Below are 6,021 nucleotides of genomic sequence, written 5' to 3'. Positions count from 1 at the left end.
TTTTTTAGAGTATATATATATATTTTTTTTCTTTTCTTTTCTTTTCTTTAGAGTTCTGTTGCCAGTCTCAGGGAATTGCTTTCTAAGGTCCCAATTCACTCAATCCTGGAAGATCACACTAGTAGCTGGGTGTTTCTGACACTATTTCTGAATATACATGATCCCTTCTATGTACCTTCATTCCAGTCACAACCAAAGGCCACTCAGTATGGCCAGCAATCAGCCAGATGGCTCTCTTTATAATCTAAGAAACCCAGAGACCAACAACAGTCAGGGAAGAGTGTGCAGACTCCTAGAAGAAAGGTGAGAACAAGACTCTGAATACTTTGTGACCAACATTTGTTGCCTAGAAGTTTCTAGCTCTCGCTCAGTGTGTGTCTCTTTTCCTGTGCCTATGAGTCTGCTAGGGCTATATATTATCACAGCCTTCCTTTTCACTTGAATAAGTGTGGATAAATTTACAAGTGATGCATCCATAAATCTGAAAGATCAGGATTCCTATTCTTAGGAGAACCCAGTAAGCCCCTGAGGGAATAAGGACAAGAACCCTTTTGGTCAATGGAGCTTTCTAGATACCAGGGGTGAAAATGGGGAACAAAGAGAAAAGATAAACTGTCTTGGTCCCAAAAATCTAGGATCAGATCAGAGGGGTTCCCTGGAGGACAGAGAAGGAATTTCTACCCAATTCTTGAAAAGAGAGGATCTATATGCACGAATAACATAGATGACAGTGCAAAGCAGTCAAATCCAGAGAATGAGAAAAGTCCAGTTACAGGGAAGGTGGTACTAGAGCAGGAGTGTGTGAAATAGCACTTCAGCATAACACTGGGTCACCCCTGGGAGCATGGAAACACTTGTCCTATTGTTTCTAGGGTAGACCAGGCCTGGGAAGCAAAGGTTACTTTGTTCAACATGCCTAACCTATGTATTGATTGCTATGACACAATGCAGACTGCCTCTTATTGTATCTAACTCCTCGTAGAATCGGGGATAATTTATTAGCCCATGCCACAAATTGGGAACTGAGCTCTATGAGAGTCAATAATACTTCCAAGGTCACACAGCTGGCAGCTAGCAGAGCTGGGATTCATCCAAAGTTCATTTTCTTTAACTCTGTAAGTTCAGTCCTTCCCCTTTGGGACTAACAGTCCACTGAAGAAGAATTAAGTAAACTACTTATTATTTAGACAGGTCATGATCTGCCTTCACAACTAAGTAATAAGACACCTAAGGGTGAGGAAGGTTTCATGTTCTTGAAACACTTTATCTTGAATTTCTATTTCTGGCTTAGTCTTGAGATCTCAATAACGGTTTTGATATCGATGATCATGACAATACTGATTAAAGCATCAGTCAACAGCTAGATGTTTGATGTCTAATCTTTTATAAACAGTAAGAGTTTAGAACTAGTGACCAGGAATGAATGAATCAATGAACATATAACAAAGCAAACAAACAGGGTGAGCTTCTGTTTCACTGAAGCACCCTGTAATTTCATATCCACTTTTAAAATCCCAGTTCACTGATAGAGAACAAATTTATAATAAATTCTTGTGACCACATTTACTGTGTAAAAAGAATGACTGGCTTAAAGGAAATCACACACACACACACACACACACACACACACACACACACACACACCCCATACACACCAGTCCTCCTAGAGCTGTAGCTCCCTCTTCCTTTAACAGCTAGTGAGGCACTGTGTGAGGAATAGAGAAGCAGAACAGAACGTAATTGCGGCAGCACAGACAAGCCTGGCGAGTGAGCAACCTGAGCATGGAAATGCAGCCTGAGATACCATTGTCAACTCAATCAGGAGTCAGCCTCATCCAAACGCGGGGAAAGTCCCTTGCCTGTCTCCACATAAGATTGTCTGTACAATGGTAGAGTTTAGTAACAGAATACTAGCTTAGACATATAGAGATCCATTTGTCCCTCCTCCCTCACTTACTGGCCTTGTAACTTGAGGCAGACCTGTGACTGCTGGGCATTTGTTTGCTCTGTAAGAGAAAAAGGATAATGTCTCTTTGAAGGAAGGGTGGATGGATTATTTCAAGCCACTTGTGAGTTATATATTCTTGGAAGACAAATGTGATGAAATAGATTTTGCATTCAAAATTGCCAGGACTTCTGTTTCTAAATTGAAGTGCTTAGTGAACAAAACTGTTTCTGTTCATGAGCAAACCCCCAAACCATGAGTATGATGATTGTTTGGAAGAATTTTTATGGTGGTCTCACAGAACCTTATTGACTAGAGAATAAAAAGTATGAAACAGTACATGTGTCTTTAGGAATGATGGAAATTTCTAGAGTGGTACCTAACACAAACAACAGTATCTGTGGGAAATGGGATATTTTCTTTATATACTTCAAAATGTTCAATTTTTTTCACCATGAGCACTTTATAATCACAAAAGCATAAATGTAACTGACAACTACCACTACCACCACTATAGATGAAAAGTGACCACAGGTCTACACATAAAGTTGCTGTGCTGTTAACAGGAATACGACTGCACAGCTTTCAAATGTCATTGCCACTATTCAATCCACATTTGCTAAGTGTTCAACATTGGACATTTGCTATTCACATACTAAAAGCCTACACTGTGCTAGGCTGGGGGTTGGCAAGCTACAACTCACAGACTAAATGTTTTCATCAGTAAAGGCTTATCGTATAGTCTGTAGCTGTTTTGTGCTAAACAGCACAGTCAAACAGTTCGACAGAGACCACACTGGTGGCAAAGTATAAAATATTTACTATTGGCCCTTTACAGAAAAATTTGCCATTCCCCGTGGTAGATAATGAGGATTGAAGGGGGGAAAAATTATAGCCCTGACCATGTCAGGATGGAACTTTGAGTCTAGTCTAGTGATACTTAATTAGTCACACAAGTAAGTGTGTAATTCTTCTACTCATTCGACTAATTGAGACACACTCACCAAGAAAGGTGTATTAGGAGCTACTACAGAGAATTATGGGCAACTGAATTAGTTGGGAATAACATAGAATGCAAAAAACAATAGTAAATTAAAAAACAAAAACATAGTAAGGACAAAGGCCCTATGATGAGAGAGAACATGGACTTTTAAAAAAGAAAGAAAAAATAACCAAAAGGAAGCCACACCGGCCAGAGTTTAAAAGCCTGGCAAAGTGTATGACACCAGATAAAGCTGGAGAGGGAATGTGTTCAGACCAGGCCAACTCTGGAGACCACGATAAGGAGTTATAACTTTATCTGAAGAGACATGGGGAGTCCAGAAGGGTTCCCAAAGAGATATGGGAGACATAAGAAGATGTGAGAGGACTTCTCTAGCTTCAGAGTTGAGAAGGGCTAGAGGAGAACCAGGTGGAATGGATCACTGCAGGGACTTAGATAAGAGATGATAGAAGCTTTGACATTGGAATCGAGATGGCAAAGATTAGACACCATCATTTGCTAGCTAGGCATGTTTCCAGCTCCATAGCCATATGCCATTGTCTTCAGTACAAAAGAGGTACAGAAAGTGAGGTCATAAAACAGGCCAAGTCTTTGAAGGTCCAATGCCACGATGGTACCATGGTGCCAGGCACAATACAGACATCTGGGGCCAGGGATTCAGCTCAGTGGGGCCACCGCCTGCCTTGAAAGTGCAAAGTCTAATGTTTGATCCTCAGTACCAGAAAAAAAAAAGGTAGGCAGAGACCATTCATGCTGGGGATTTAGCTCAGTGGTGCCACTGCCTACCTCACAATACAGGCATCCAAAGAGAAAAAAAAAATTTTTTTAACTTGGTTTTCCTTTCCCCAGGCTTCCATGTCCTGAGACAATACTGGATGTACAACTTTCAAAAACATAAACAATGTTTATGTTAAGCCATTTCCTTATATGGTCTGTGCAACCATGCATCTTGGTCCATTCAATCAACAACTTAGGTTTGCATCAAATTTTAACACTAAAATACTAAATTTTAACTAGTAAGACAATGGCAAGCAGACTTCCCGAAGCCCATATTGCCATCTCACAGAAACAGGAGGAAGGCACATTTGCTAAGTTGTGCTAAAGTGAGGATATAAGGACAAAGGTAAGGCCCTGTAAAGTGGCAAGACTTGGCTTATTACAGTCATTAAGGAAAAAGGAATTTCTGCACCTTCATGGAGTTGGGATGTTCTGAGTTAGAGCAAAGTCCCTCTTCCTGTCTGAAAGTTGGTCTCACTGCATTACTGGGTTGTGAAGGTCACCAGTGCACTATATTCAGTTGGTTTTTCTTTCCTGGAGACAGGCTGGCTGTATGGAAGGGGCTCCTGAACTGACTGGGACTGAGGGATGAATGAGTGAGTCCTCTGCCTCTGCTTAAGAGATAGAGCTCTGCAACATGTGGTTTGTCTGCATCCACCCTGCCGGGGCAATTAGGCCAGAGGCACTGTGTTCTCCTCAGACTCATGCCCTACATCCAACCCAACAGCCTCTCTGGCAGCAATGGCTCTACACACTATAGGTCCAAGACCCCCCACCCACCCTCTTTGCCACTCTCACTGCAACCCAGGGGATGATACTTGCTGCTCCACAGAATGACTCAAGTTGTGATTTTGTGTTTACCCCAGCCCCAACCTCGTGCTTTATCCTCATGGGAAATGTTGGCTTTCATAGGAAGGACCACAGGAGGTGCTGTGATGGATTACAATTGAACATGATTGAAAAGGGGCGGCATTGAACCTGTAACTTCACATTGCTGCAGGCATGAAGGTATACCTGGGCACTGTGAGTCTCTGGCGTTCTTTGGCACATGGCTACAGAGCTGGAAACATGCCTAGTTAGCAAATGATGGGAGGCTTTAAAAGAGGAACTTCAAGGCCGGGTGTGGTGGCGCGTGCCTGTAATCCCAGCACTCGGGAGGCTGAGACAGGAAGATCCCTGTGAGTTTGAGACCAGCCGGGACTACATAGTAAGTCCCAGGTCAGCCTCAACTACATAGGGAGACCCTGTCTCAAAAAAAAAAAAAAAAAAAGAGGAAATTCATTCAAGACATTTAAAGGAAAGCTCGCCCAACACATTAACAGTTTTGGTAACAATTCAGGCTCAAACCCTGGTCCCATCTCTTTTAGCTGTGTGAACCTCCCTGTACTTCATCTTCCTCTTCTGTCTAGAAAGGATAATAATAGGCTTTGTTTCCTATGACTAAAAAGCCTAGAAAATTGCCTTCTATGTGATAAGTATTCAATGAGCTCTAGAATGGTATATGAAGCTCCAATCAATCCCTGGAGGCATTTCACATTCGGTATGTCCAAAACCGAGTTCACACACACACACACACACACACACACACTCTGCAGCTTCACTGAGGTCTGACTGATGTATTTCTAATGTGTACAATTTGATGAGTTTGAACCCATGCAAACACTCTGACGTCACTATCACACCAATATGTCCATCCAGGTAACGGATAGAGCCAACCCATCTCCAAGTTTCCCTGTGTCTCTGTGCTTTTATTTTTACCTTTTGTGTCTTTGGTAGGAATGTTTAACGTTAGATCTACCCTCTTAACAAATTTTCGGTCAAATTGTCAGTTATTGGCACACATTGCACGGCAGCTGTCTAGAATTTATGCACTGAGTCACTGAAACTCTAGGAGAGGGGGAAGTAGAAAGAATTAAAATGTGTTATGTACATGTACCAACTCCCCACAATGAATGTCATTATGTACCACAAACACGCACTAAAGTCATCAAAACTCTACACTCATTGAAAAGCAGCACCCCATTTTCACCACTCATAGCAACTATTTTATTCATGCTCCTATGGATAAAAGTGAATTTTTTTTCTGCCCTTGCTGTTTTATCTTTACCACATATTAGCTATTCAGACTAGTGAGTTTCATTCTGGCAAATTTGTACATGCATATAACATATTTTGAAAATCACCCCTATTACCTCCTCCTCCTTTCTTCTCTAGCCACACCAGCCTTTTAGCTCTTCCTTAAACCCAAGGATCATGGATACCTCATGGCCTGCTGCTATCACTATTCCCTCTTCCT

The sequence above is a fragment of the Fukomys damarensis genome, unplaced genomic scaffold (genome assembly GCF_012274545.1).
Source record: "Fukomys damarensis isolate Sample0158 unplaced genomic scaffold, DMR_v1.0_HiC HiC_scaffold_16, whole genome shotgun sequence".
NCBI classification, from domain to species: Eukaryota; Metazoa; Chordata; class Mammalia; order Rodentia; family Bathyergidae; genus Fukomys; species Fukomys damarensis.
Note: the sequence above shows the minus strand (reverse complement) of the source record.